The 14597-nt window shown below is 42.8% G+C and overlaps 1 protein-coding gene and 1 long non-coding RNA gene across 2 annotated transcripts in view; one reads left to right on the top strand and one right to left on the bottom strand.

The window, feature by feature from the left end:
- On the bottom strand, nucleotides 1-12944 carry LOC135501053 (uncharacterized). The gene is made up of 2 exons (XR_010449547.1): nucleotides 12781-12944; nucleotides 1-1037 (listed from the first exon to the last, which is right to left on the bottom strand). It is a non-coding gene; the product is annotated as an uncharacterized LOC135501053 (long non-coding RNA).
- The window catches only part of LOC135501050 (TNF receptor-associated factor 2-like), a 23135-nt gene continuing 16511 nt past the window's right edge, over nucleotides 7974-14597 (top strand). Inside the window, exon 1 of the mRNA XM_064792776.1 lies at nucleotides 7974-8362. The gene's annotated coding sequence lies outside the window, so the exon portion shown is untranslated. The remainder of the gene's footprint in view (nucleotides 8363-14597) is intronic.

The following is a 14597-nucleotide window of genomic DNA, read 5'->3' on the forward strand; positions in this document are numbered from 1 at the left end:
TAGATTGACTTGTGATAATTTTATTTATCAATGAAACATTGAGTGAGAATGATAAGCCGAACACTGTAGAAGTCATCCTCACGCTGCCAGACTGAAATATCGGCTCGGTTCCATCAAGAAAGCAAAGCTGGCAGCACATATGCCGGCTCTTCCCACTGCTGTTATTACTGTAAGTGTGTCTCTGGGTCGTCCATCAATAACTGAATGTGAATGTAATCTGTTCGATATCAAAGATTTCGTATCAAATTGGTAATTGTATTTCGTGAGCGATGCAATGCGGAAGCTCTTCAATGAAAATTAGTCACCAGACCGTCTCCGTCTTGGTCACACCACCACTTGTTGAGAAACTCGGCACTTTCTGAAATGGTGGTTAATGCTGTCAGTGTTGATCCTTTATTTCGTTTTGGGGTTAATTACACATTTTCTGAAAGTTTTTAGCCATTAACCGAACTTAATGATGGCCCTCCCGAATGCCGCCGTTGGCCTTCATAGATATCCACACTACTTCTAAATAAAAGGCCTACTATATCGAATTATCAAAAAAATGTTCTAAAAATGCTTTAGATTGATTTGCAATACAATAAACTAATTTTTTTTATCGACGAATTGACAGCTTATTGGGACTTCTTCACTTCGCGTTTGGCTTTTCCGAAATACGGCTGGTCTTTTCCGCCGAAAAACACGGTTCCAAACCGTTTTCGCATGTCGTCCCCTTTCTTGTTGAAAAACAATCGACCAAACCTCTTCTTTTCTTGGCGTTTCTGCAATACCCCCGAATAAAATTCGTCCCGGATTGCCAGGCATTCCTCCATATCATTTACGCAGATATCACAGACGTTGTATCCGACTTCGGTTGTGCAGCATTCCTGTTCTGTTAGCCCGAGTTCGAACTTCTCTGCGCATCGGACGCACATAAGTTTTTCCGCGGGCTTTTTACATGCGTCTATTTGGTCGAAAAGGGCCTCGTAGTCGGAGGCTGCGCCTGTCAGGCCTACAGCGACGCAAAGGAAGAGTATGAGAGATAGGAAGTTCTGCATCTGAAGAAAAAGAATGATATCTGTGAAAAATATACTAGTTTTTTTAACAGGTCATCCGCACACGAGACAAACATGCGTTAAACGTCCAAATATTTTTTTCACTGGTTTTTTTCTGCTCAAAATGAAGAAACATCATCAGCCCCAAAAACATTTTGGCTCTGAAATTTTTTCCGAATTTTGAACTTATGAATAAGTTCAACAATTTTGGCGGGAAAACCTTATCATGCATTTTGTCCCCGGATTTTCAACTTCACTAACGCGACCATTCAACCTCGTTCCCATAGGTGGTCGTGGTACCGGGGTTCCACTGTATTCTTTTTATCCAACGAGGGACGAGATTAAGAAGCATTAAACACTTTAACTCTATGACGATCACTTCTCAGAAAAAATGCGAAGATTGTTCAAGCAATTAGCTGATGAGTTGTGACGACTATTGTTTCCTAAGTGCACCGCCTTGTCGCCCAACTTGCTACGGAGGAAAACAATGATAGCGATTATTGCTTCATATAGGCCATTAGCATTTTTCTTCACCCATTCCGCGGCGTTGCCTGCCAGCGACACAAAAACGCCATTACTTTCGGGAGCAAACAAACAGGAAGAAAAAAATGTACAAGATTAATTCGTTGAGTGGAAGAGCAATGTGTTTCAATCACACCAGGGAACAGGAGATCACGAATTTGACCCTTCAGCTCTTGCCTATTGTCTCCCAATAATACACTCGATACAACTACACTGTTGCTATGTGACAATATTTGTCGACTTCAACGAACTTGCGACCTTTTACCATACTCTGGTACGACAGCTTCCGACATGAGATGAGAACCAACTTGGGAACTTCTGTCTTCCTAATGAGACTCCATTCTAAGTCCTGATAAATAAAGTTAATTACGTAACTCTGGTTTCTGCCTCTGATTACCATCATAAGGGTAATTGACATGAAATCCCCGAAACTGTCAGGATCGGATGTCATGGATTTTGGCAATGGCAAGCGTGCAGGTTCATCAAAATAGTTGCAATTGCTAGAGATTCGTTTAAGAAATAACCACATCAGGTTTACCGTAAAAGTTTAAAAGGAATTGCCAAAAACCTCCATTATAACTAAATTTAAAGATGTTCAAAAGCATCTTTATGAAGCATCAGCTGCAATCACTACTCCGCGTTAGCATTTGGTCGCCTCGGTGGTCTTGTCGTTCGAACTTGCCGTCGCCAATAGAGCTGTCGAGCTATGCGAAGGGCCCGGCCTGCTTGACGCTTGATGTCGAGTTAATTGGTGCAATAGAAACGATTGCTGTGATGGAAAAAGGGAACAGCTTGATCACTTTATCATGGCAGTGTTGCACGGAAATCAGGCGATTCCGTGGGGATAAGTTCGGCATTCTTCAAGTACACACAGAATGTATCCACTGAGTTGACGTCGTCTGACTACTAAAAGTATCTCCAGCGGGTGTCTGTCGTTTCTCGAACTTCCCTCAAGCAATTGACTTAACATTTCGAAACGTTATAAAAAATGTATGAATTAAGTCATCAGTTTACTCCGCAGGGTAACGGGTGGATGCGCTAATGCGTCAATTCAGTCAGAATAACGATCGGAGCATTTATCGTTGAGTAAATTGGAATTTGATTGGTTTTGTGATGGATATTGGAGGGCAACTGTTTCTGCTGCGGGGGATAGTCATCATACTATAGGCAGGTTTCGCAACCCGACAAAGTACGAAGGTCCGTCGTGTCACTAACTCATGCACAAATTCATTTACGCGCTTTATTTTGGGGGCGGGCTTCAATACATGTTTTTTAAACGGTTTAGATCGGTGAAATCAGAGTATATTATCAAGTACCACCATGTATCAGGGAAATCATTAAAAGACTGCGTCGATAAAAAAAGTGCAAACAACAAATTTATCCAATGTTCCGGCACATGGTGTCGAGCAGGGAATTATATAATCTTCCGGGCAATCCAAATCCCACGCCCAGGTTGTCCCTTTAAAAGCGGGAGATGGTCTCTATTGTCTACACGAGGTTAAGACAAAAATATCGCAGTAAACAAGAAAATCTCGAAAGTCAGTTTGCTGATAAAACTATAGAATGAGGACAAAAATGGAACTTATTAGTCAGCGCGTGTTTATGGACGACCTTTCGTCGATCAAAGATTGTTGCCTGAGAGAAGGAAACGTTTTGTTCTCAATATAGCTGAAGTATAGCAAAAGAGTCGTGTTCATTTTAGCCCGTTATAATGGAAAGCTAACTTCAAGGAGTTTTGAAAAGAAAGGTTAAGCCTTGTCGTAAAATAGAGCAAATCAATGAAGGCAGAGTTGATAAATATCAGGGCGGATGATGATATTCTCCGTCGCGAAGCACAATATATGTCATCTCAGATAGTTATCAAATATTTCTTCAACAGTCGTTGAATCAAAGACCCTCCATTGCCCTACGTTTATTGCTGGTTTTGGCAAACCCTACCTCACCGCAGATTAGAGATAGACATGGTAGATATAGCTTCAACCGATTACAACCATCCCTCTAGTGTCTGTCATTTCATCTCCTGGACCATTGGATGGTTGGTTATAAAACCCGGGTCCACCCGACAACGGCAAACCGATAAAAACTTGTGACAAATCTTGATTGCGTAATGAGTTTGCAAATAAGACCGTGTTCCGCCGGAATTGTAGTCATTGGCGAGGATTGGTGGCATTTAAGCCGCGTTCCTGTTGATACGGCCCTTCGCTTTTTGTCTCTGCGGAATAATGAATGTCACTTTCGCCAACTATTGACTGTACGTTTTCTTGTTGATGGTCTGGTAATGGCCGCTGACCTTTCTGTGGGGGAGTTTCGGAAGCATAATTTGATACAGGATGTTACAAGAAAGTGCTTAGGCATGATTTATTGCTGAATATTTATGACCAGGGTACACGCGACACTGGCCGGTGGCAAAATACGTTAAGGAGACAGATCTGAGTATACACCTTCTTAATTCTATTAAACTATCGGCCACAATTCTTTAAAGCATCATGAAAAGGGGCTCTAGAAAAATTCGTCCCCGGAAAATTCATCCCCGGAAAACTCGTCCCCGGAAAATTCGTCCCCTAGGAAAATTCGTCCCCGGAAAATTCGTCCCCGAGGAAAATTCGTCCCCGGATAATTCGTCCCCGAGGATAATTCGTCCCTGGAGAATTCGTCCCCGAGGATAATTCGTCCCTGGAAAATTCGTCCCCGAGGAAAATTTCGTCCCCGGAAAATATGTCCCCTAGGATAATTCGTCCCTGGGAAATTCGTCCTCGAAGATAATTCGTCCCCGGAAAATTAAACAAAAGTTGAAAGTTTCTGACATTATTTTCTAGTAATAACTACTACTTACTACTTTCGACTTTACTCATTCATTATATCTCTCTTTACTACCCTACTAGCTAGTTACCTACTCCACTCTTTTCATACTAGTAGGTAGAGGTAGGCAGGCGAAATAAATTTTTTTTTCAACTAAGTATTTTTACTGGTCAGAATGAAAGAAAAGCTCTAAATTCTTCAATAAAATATTTCGCTTGCCTACTTCTACCTACTATAAAAATAGTGGGGTAGGTAACTAGCTAGTATGGTAATAAAGAGAGGTGTTACACTGAATGAGAAAAATCGAAAGTAGTACTACAGTCCATTCGACAAGACTTAAGAGTCTTAGAAAGTAAAGTCAGAAACTTTCAACTTTGTGAAATATTCTGGGGACGAATTATCCTAGGGGACGAACTTTCCAGGGACGAATTATCCTCGGGGACAAATTTTCCGGGGACGAACTATCCTCGGGGACGAATTATCCTCGGGGACGAATTTTCCGGGGACGAATTTTCCTTGGGGACGAATTATCCGGGGACGAATTTGCGGGGACGAATTTTCCGGGGACGAATTATCCGGGGACGAATTTTCCTGTAACCATGAAAAGGGCACATTACCCTCGGGCCAAAGTGTATTTCGAATAGTCTTTGATAACTTGGATACATGATGTCCTTTTCTGCCCCTTAGATCTAGGATAATCAAAACAGAATCTTTCTAATTTAAAATTTTTATTATGGAAAATGTGAATTGGGGAATGCAAATCTGACGGCAGTGGCGTGAGGATTTATAATAGCGATCGATTGTTTATTGTTGCTGGGCAACCATTTTTTTTCTACGCCAACCTGCAGCAACCGGCAAAAACCAAATCAAAACTCAACTCTCTTCTAATCTTTCTCTGCACCGGAACTTCAAAATGGAGCATCCCGTCGCCACACATTTCCATGCGGCAATGAAATCTGACCCTTTAACGCTGATTTACAGGCTCATCCAAGAATTCTCATTGATTGATGAGCAATTATTGAAGCCGATATTGGCATAGTTTGATCCAGGTATGATGGGATTGTTTTTGCTTATCAAGAATCAATCATTACTCTGTCACCAGGGTTTATCCAACCAGCATCAAGGCCGTTGTCGGCTGCTGGCGTAACGGGAATCGCGGTATCCCCAAGAATTTCTGTCCGCCCAATCTTTCGTTGACGTACGTGTATATCAAGTGCCTGACTCTAGAAAAGACAAACGTTAGTTCAAAAATCTTTACCACAGATTTACCGGTTCAAACCACATGAACACTTTCTCCAGGGACAGCATTTCCCATGACTTGGGATGGCGGTCACCGTGTCACGAAATCTATTATAACGTTGCGCGACATTGTATCGCCACTTCTGCGTTATATCCGTCGCCATTTACGTCAGGGCCCAGTTATTCAAAGCAAGCTTTGTCACTAACACGGGCGTTAACTTAACTTGGTGTTGAGTCCAAGGGCTTAGCTGATGGAGATAACGCCAACTTAAGTTAACGCCAGTGTTAATGAAGAAATATGTGATGAACAACTGGGCAAAGGAGATTAATTCCCTTTTAAAGTGGGGATACAACGCTCACGTATACTCGTCTCACGTCGTGGCGATATATCGCTTGACACGCATGAATACACTCACTGTGCTTGAGTTTGCTTTTGCAACAATAATTTTGATACAAAGGCCTGCCGAGGGAGGATGTAGTCACAATTCCCATCGTTGTGTCTTCGCATGCAATTAAACCAATGACAAGTCAAAAAATGTACTCATGCTGAAACCTTTGACAGGCGAAGCGAAGACCAACGTTCCAACAGCGCGGAAAATCGGCACCGAGCTGATTACCACAGCGTCCATCAGGCGCAAAACTGATCTAATTACTTGATTTGTCACGTTTCCTTCAACAATTTTGTCGATTTATTTTCAAAGAGTTGACTTCAAAGACATTTTATGTGTCTTTAAGGCAAATAAAAGTACATTTTCATGCCAGAGAAGACATCCAATGTACTCTAAGAGTAGAGCGAGGGTTACCGCCCGTTTCTGTTGAGATGTCACGAAGAAATACTGGCCTGGCAGCATTGCTGCAGTCGTCAGTAAAGTATCGGCTTCGATGATACATTTATTACACATTTGGGTACATTACTATGTGCAACAGCTAACTATACTTTACTGACGACTGCAAAAAATACCAATAATTCAAAACGATCTTTCTTCTGCTGCTAAAAATGTCCCAGTTGAAAAGACTATGTTAATTATTTCCGCAAACTGTCATTGCACGTCCGACTCTAACAGTGTAATTAGCGTGCTCCGATCGGATCTCTTTTGATAAGGAGAGTGCAACTTTCATGTTCGCATTGGTTGAATCATTTGGTGCGGTCTGGGGTTTGATAAGTCTAATTATCGATGATCAGGTAGATGGACTTGCAATTACTGGTTTCGACAGAGTCTTTCTGCATGGTTTCGATGAGTAAGATTATGGAAGACTACAGCCAGTGTATGCCAGCAGATATTACCTGCAATAGCATAGCAATAGATATTTATAGCAGGTATACCTGCAAGCACACAATCATGATAAAGTGGTGTCACCAGAGACCAGGGTGGACACGACCCATCCGAGATAGATTGGAGGACCACTGATTATTGGTGTATAATCTTGGTGAAACTTGCAGTATGGAAAACCAATCCCCTTCCTGACTTGTCCAATTGAAATGGTTGGAATTTTAACACTATTTACCGCATCCTTTTTATGACCCCGGCTACATTTAAAGGGGGTATCCTGACCATGGGGTTCAGAATGGGACCAAACAGACATGCTAATTATGGCTAAACCTTTTGTGACGTCACTTTAACTAGCCATCTTTGGTTATTCAAGAACCGAGCCTAACTTCTTATATGTCAAAATTGCGAAATGCACCGTCAAGAGTTCATGAATGACTTGAAGTGTGATATCATATAGCTTCCAACTGCGAGGTTGGCTATATTCAAAGATTTATACGGTGCTTACACATGAAAAACCAGGCCACAGTTACAAAAACACCTTTAGTCGTTTTGTGTATATTGTAGATATTTGTGATCTACATATATGTGTCATGATATCAGAGTCTTTCAAATAAAAAAGACTGATGAATCGAAGATATTTTTTATCCACTGTTGTTTTCTTCTGGGAACCCCATCCTGTGTCTTATAGGCCTCGTTCCCAGTTGTTGCGATCCGACATTTGGCCTAACATGAACATGTCTGTCTAACAGGATGAGAGATTTTAAAAATTATTACCGTAGCCTTTTTAACCTTTTACCGGTAATGGACATCACTGGAATTATGATTATGATTAGGCCTACCCTCTGATTTATAGATAGTAGAACAATGGGAAGGCAAAGGTGCAATGAGCAGGTCAGGCAATAGTTTTGATTATACGCCATTTTTGCTGGTGACGAAAAAACTGAAGTGCGTACAATGTACATAGATGCGATATCAATATTGACATCATCGATGACCACAGCCCCTGGTTTTGCCTGGCAACACTATAACAGGCCTATACATGTATATAAAGGACCTAGTTCACGCAGTTCGTCAAGCAAACAAGCACCGAACAGTAGCTCATAGCATTTGGCAGTGGTTCCTGTGCTGAACTGCTGTCAATATATTGTTTTTCGCAAAGCTGATGGCCTACAACTCACAATATAGAGAAGCCTCAGTTTTAAAAGATCGAGACTCTTGTTGCCAGCAGTCCAGCACATGAACTACATTTTGCTGAACTGCTGCCCCGAGTAACGTTTTGGGATCTATTTCTTGGCTGATTAAGAAGGTTGGAAAAAGGAGGACACGATACAAAGTGTTTTGACGAGAGGCTCATGGGCTTGGGGCTCAGCTGAATGTAAAGATCAGCTCCCCCAACTAGACGGCTGAGATAATAGCCCATATCACACTGACACCAAATCTGCGCGGCCGCTGAATTGAGGAACAATTCAGGAACAACTTCGATTTAGACACTCTCGGGTAAGGTCTTCGGTTTAATTACATGTATGCATTACTTAGGCCCCGGCGACTTTGCTGATACCAGAGTCTTTCATATAAAATTATTGGAAGTGACTATTTGGCAAGCCCGGCTTACCAAACAGCGCCTTTTTTCTGCCCTAGATGGAGAGCCGAACTCATGCATATTCAACCATCCAGGAGCTCATTATCATTCGTGGCAACACGGTCAGCAACACTGGAGTTACAGTGAAACGCCTTTAGAAATGCACGCTAATGCATTTAACATGCTTATCAGTTAAATCACGTTTATGACTTTTTTTGTAAATCCATACAGTCATGTACATGTACATGCTTCTTCATGGATTATTGACCAAAACCCGAGTTTAGTAACAGAAATTGAATCGAGAGCGGGAAGTCGGCCATTGTTAAAATATGCGCATATAAATTCGAATATGACGTCACTGCTCTCTGATTGGTCAACATGTTGTAACCTCTCCGGCTCGCCAAACAGGGTAGTATTTTTGCCCTGTTTGGCAAGCCCGGCTTGCCGAACAGAGTTGATTTTTAGTGCTGTTTGGCAAGCGGCTCTCCAAGCAGGGCAAAAAAAGATGCCTGTTCGGCGAGCCGCTTGCCAAATAGACCCGGCCAAAATTATTTAAAGACTCAGATCCCGTAGCCACGCCGAACAAGGAATAGACTACTTGAAATTTTGGACCTAAAATAGTGTACATGAATTTTTGTGTAGGTCCGTGGTGAAACGAAAGAGCACATCCATTAATCTATCAGCGCTATCAAGCGGCTGTATATCATGCCGATCCACCGTCGTTGTGGGGTGTCTACAAAACCAAGACCCAAGACCCAAGACCCAAGACCTACAAAACCAAGACCCCATCTACAAAACCAAGACCCATCTTGGGTCTTTTGTAGGTCTTGGGTCTTGGGTCTTGGGTCTTGGGTCTTGGGTCTTGGTTTTGTAGGGGGTCTGGGGGTCTTTATGAATTCTTGCTATTATTTATATGTAAGCCCTCTCGATATTTCAAACGAGGTAAGAGCATAGCAAAAACCTGATCTCAGGATGTTGTACTTCATATTTTGCGCACTCGACCAAGAAATGAAATTCATCCTCTTCTTACCTCTGGTCACAGTATTTGTAATGGAAATTATCCATTCCTCATTCTTGCTATAACAGATCGCTTAATGTATAAAGTTTGACTGCGTGGTAAATTAGATGTAAATAATGTAAATGAAAATAACGTCTTATATAGCCCATGTTCCAAGAAATGTCCTACTTACAAGCGCTTTTTCACAAATAACACTCTTGAAAGAGCAGGGTCTTCAGCCCTGTCTTAAAACATGCGATTGAATCGCATTCACGTAGTGAACAGTCGAGACAGTTCCACAGTCTACTGGCCTGGACCGCGAAGGTCCGACCCCCAAAAGTATCGAGGCTATAGCGTGGTACGTGTATAGTACCCCCAGGTATATGGCACGGCTTAACCCGCCGGCCATGAGGGAATTCCTTTATGGCCCAGTGGTTGGCGCGTTGGCCCCAGAGTGGAAGTTAAGCAACGTTGAGCGCCTTGGAGCGCCAAGCTCCTTGGTTGAGCGCGGTCAACCTTCGGATCGGTGACCGGCGCGTACAATACAGTACGGCTATCTGTCCCTGATGCTCAGATCTTAGACTTAGACGGGGCAAGTAGTGACGAATAAGGTCTGACAAATAGTCAGGTGCCATTCAATTCCTTGCCTTGTAAACCAGAAGCAACAGTTTAAAGTTTATGCCGTGATCGGAATGACAAGATGACTTATAATCGTGTGACGTTATTATCACCCAATTTATCATAAGATGAATCAGATGATCGGGTTGAATAGGACAAAAAAAACTATATAAATTCCGCAGAAAGAGGACACATTTTGCAGTTAACAATAGGCCCACTTGAATGATGTCATGTACATGTACTCAATAATAATTTTTGTTGACTAAATTCCAAGGTCTACATATTTTTTTTAGGGGACTTCCTCTTTACCTTGTCCACTTGGACTCGATCCATGCAATGAATAAATGATTGAATATGGAAAATCGATGTACTCTTTATAATTTTTTTTTTATTCACAGTACAATATCCATTGTTTTTTGTTGGCACCGAACACTCTGTTTCCCTTGTTTCTGGCGCTACATTTAACTTCCCGTTCCTCTTTGAAAGTCGTGCCATCCATAACTGGTACATGAATCTACTGAGTGCTGTGATTGATAGGTGACACAAGCTTACGTACAGTGCATTTGGCCACAGAGGAAGAATAGGAAAGGAAGAACAAGGACTCGGTCTGCAGCCGATATCCGTGGATCCTGGTGTAACCAGTGGTCTTCAATATAAAAATGTACTCCGCCTCTCGATATTTTTGTGTATGACGAAGGAGTAAAAAAGACTGATCTCAGGATCTATAGATACGGGGAAATAGGTATGGACCCCTCCCAAAATCAGTGTTGTTCTTTTCAATGAAAAGGTCTTCCGAAATCGACGATTTACTGCGTTCTTTGATCAGTGGTTCATTGATCATAGCTAAATGTTCGTTCTAACGGTACATGACGTCACACAACCGGCCGCACATTGCAGAGTGATTTATTGCAACTCGATTCATTGCATTGAATCGCTCATTTTAAGATGGGGTTTGGTATTGAAATCAACACGAAACAAAAACAATAATGAATTGCAGCTCTATTACTGCAACTAACTGCAACAAGCTGAGTTGCTAACTTCAAACGAATCTCTCACTGTGCGGTGGGCATTCCGGGGTATGATCAGTGCGGACAATCGCGTCATGCTAATACCCGAAATGTAAACTGATTACGCCGAAACCGTTTTGTAAAGTTAAATAATGCGTTTTTTTCGTCAGTCGTCCCCTGATATATTAAGCCCCCCCCCCCCCCCCCCCCCCACCGCGACTTAATAAGTCGTCCCGCACAGAAAAAAATTATACCGATGTCCTTTCCCAGCCACCGTAATTCTGTATATTTAGTTTTTCTGCGATAAAGACAGTTTACAAGCCGACTTAATGGGAACATTCTGAGGTTTTTCCTGTGGCATTGGCAAAGCAGAAGGAGACCTCTGTCATCCTTCCTTGAATAGCACGGTATCAATCTTTTTTTTGGATAAAGACTTAAAATGGTCCGGAGATTTGAGTTATAAGCAACCCAAATGTCGCAAAGAACTAACGAAGGGTTTGGTATGTTGAACTAATTAAAGGGAGTCTAAAGGCAGCCCCCGGTAGCATTGTAGGCAAGAGTAATTTACACGAAATCGCTAGTCAGAGAATGGGGTCTCTCCTCTATACCTCACAGTATATCGAAATTGTTCACGCTTGCACCAGGAACATATTTATCGCAAACCAGTCCCTTACACGCACCGAAAGAATCTTTGACCTTCTGCACGCTCTCTTATGACTTCCGGTAGGACCAAATGTCAACGCCTCCAGACCGGAAGTCAATTTCAGCGCCAACTATGTTGTAAGACGAGACAGTGGACAGCTGCTATTGGTCTTAAGAATTTATTCGAATATATTTCCTTTAATTTCCGTGTTAGCTCTCCAACCCTGCTCGTGCTAATGGTCATTATCGACCGCTCCCTTTGGAGTAACAGCAATAAAAGTGAACAAGAGTACTAGTGAACTAAGGACCTGAGCCTATAAAACAGGAGAAAAACAATAAAATCAACACAACATGTTGAGCGCTCTCGTATTTTCATTATGGAATCGTCCAAAAAAGACTTTTCCATCCCAGCAAAAAAATTTCGTGGAAAACGTCTGAAATTCATCCATCCCATGAAATTACTATGTTTATTTTGGAGGATGTATACCTCGCCAGCAATATAAAAGGCCTTGCGCTATAGGGGGTACTTTGATGTTGATCTTTTGCAAAATTTCAAATTATTCTATTGAATGTTTAAAGTTAAAAGCAAGGTTTTTACCGCCTGTTTGTAAGGAAATAAAAAATCACACAGTTTTCGCACCACCCCCTATTCCAGTCACGGTGAAACGTTTTGAATGCAATGCCAAGAGTACTATTACGGTACAGCACTTATGCCAAAAACGCAGTTTCAGAGCTATAGCCGAGCAAGACAGATTCCCCAAACACGATCAAGGATTTATTCTATAACTTAGAGGACGGATTTTGATGGCCTGGAAGATGATACTCCTGCTCGCCACCATCAAGGCCATGTGCTGATCTATAAGAGAATTTTTGTTGCTGGCGTTGCGAGGTGGTTTTGGATATGGCATGGGAATTTTGCACAGACGGTGACATTCCGTTCTGTCTGCTGCAGATCGTTGGTTTTTGTATGATCCTGTTTGGTGAAGTCATATTCCTAGAGGAAGTCGTCTCTTCATGAAAACCAGCACATCTCAAGCCCAAGGTGTCCCGTTAAGAGAGTAAAGACACTTACCTTGTTTGTCAATGAATCGAAATTTGTAACTTTTGAATCTTTGCCGATGTGGTAGTCCCAAGACGACTGGGTTCTTTCTCTCTCAGCTTCACAGCTTCAAGTACTTTAGGCGGCAAAGAAGGTATCGATGGATGCAGCGCGACCGACCTCGTCCCTATGTCAATGACGGAGGATTCCAAATTGATTGCAGTGCGATCTTGGCTCTCATTTGCTCTAACGAAGCCAGACCGGGGGGGGGGGGGGATTGCCGTGGGCGTTTCCAAGCGCCAGAGGAAGAAGCTGCCTCACCGACAACATCTGCATATAAATGGCGGAGTGACTTAACTGATGAATAAAGACTACAATAAATGCTTTCAGAGCGTGTTTTCTTCAGATGCTCAAAAGACATCACAAGAAGCATCAACTGGTTGACGCAAATGCCTAAAAGACACTTATTAGACACCAAACTGACAACGTGCAGTCACATCCAGTCCAATAGCATGGCAAATATCACACCAAATGGTCTCAAGTCCAACAGATGGGATACTGTCACATCCAGTCCAACAGTAGAGATAATGGCGCCTCCAGTCGTAAAGATGGGATACTGTCACAACAGTAGAGAAATTGGCGCCTCCAGTCCAACAGAAGAGATATTGTCGCCTCAAGTCCTACATATGGGATACTGCCACATGCAGTCCAACAGAAGAGATATTGTCGCCTCAAGTCCTACATATGGGATACTGCCACATGCAGTCCAACAGAAGAGATATTGTCGCCTCAAGTCCTACAGATGGGATACTGTCACATCCAGTCCAACAGAAGAGATATTGTCGCCTCAAGTCCTACAGATGGGATACTGCCACATGCAGTCCAACAGAAGAGATATTGTCGCCTCAAGTCCAACAGATGGGATACTGCCACATGCAGTCCAACAGAAGAGATATTGTCGCCTCAAGTCCTACAGATGGGATACTGCCACATGCAGTCCAACAGAAGAGATATTGTCGCCTCAAGTCCTACAGATGGGATACTGCCACATCCAGTCCAACAGAAGAGATATTGTCGCCTCCAGTCCTACAGATGGGATACTGCCACATCCAGTCCAACTGTAGATATATTGTCGCCTCCAGTCGTAAAGATGGGATACTGCCACAAGCAGTCCAACAGAAGAGATATTGTCGCCTCCAGTCCTACAGATGGGATACTGTCACATCCAGTCCAACAGTAGAGATATTGTCGCCTCCAGTCGTAAAGATGGGACACTGCCACAAGCAGTCCAACAGAAGAGATATTGTCACCTCCAGTCCTACAGATGGGATACTGCCACAAGCAGTCCAACAGTAGAGATATTGTCACCTCCAGTCCTACAGATGGGACACTGCCACAAGCAGTCCAACAGTAGAGATATTGTCACCTCCAGTCCTACAGATGGGATACTGCCACAAGCAGTCCAACAGTAGAGATATTGTCACCTCCAGTCCTACAGATGGGACACTGCCACATGCAGTCCAACAGAAGAGATATTGTCACCTCCAGTCCTACAGATGGGACACTGCCACAAGCAGTCCAACAGTAGAGATATTGTCGCCTCCAGTCCTACAGATGGGATACTGTCACACGCCGGCCAACAGTAGAGATATTGTCACCTCCAGTCCTACAGATGGGATACTGTCACATGCAGTCCAACAGAAGAGATATTGTCGCCTCCAGTCCTACAGATGGGATACTGTCACATGCAGTCCAACAGAAGAGATATTGTCGCCTCCAGTCCTACAGATGGGATACTGCCACATGCAGTCCAACAGCAGATAATTATATTGTCGCCAACATGTCACTGG

The sequence above is a fragment of the Lineus longissimus genome, chromosome 17 (assembly GCF_910592395.1).
Source record: "Lineus longissimus chromosome 17, tnLinLong1.2, whole genome shotgun sequence".
Taxonomy (NCBI): domain Eukaryota; kingdom Metazoa; phylum Nemertea; class Pilidiophora; order Heteronemertea; family Lineidae; genus Lineus; species Lineus longissimus.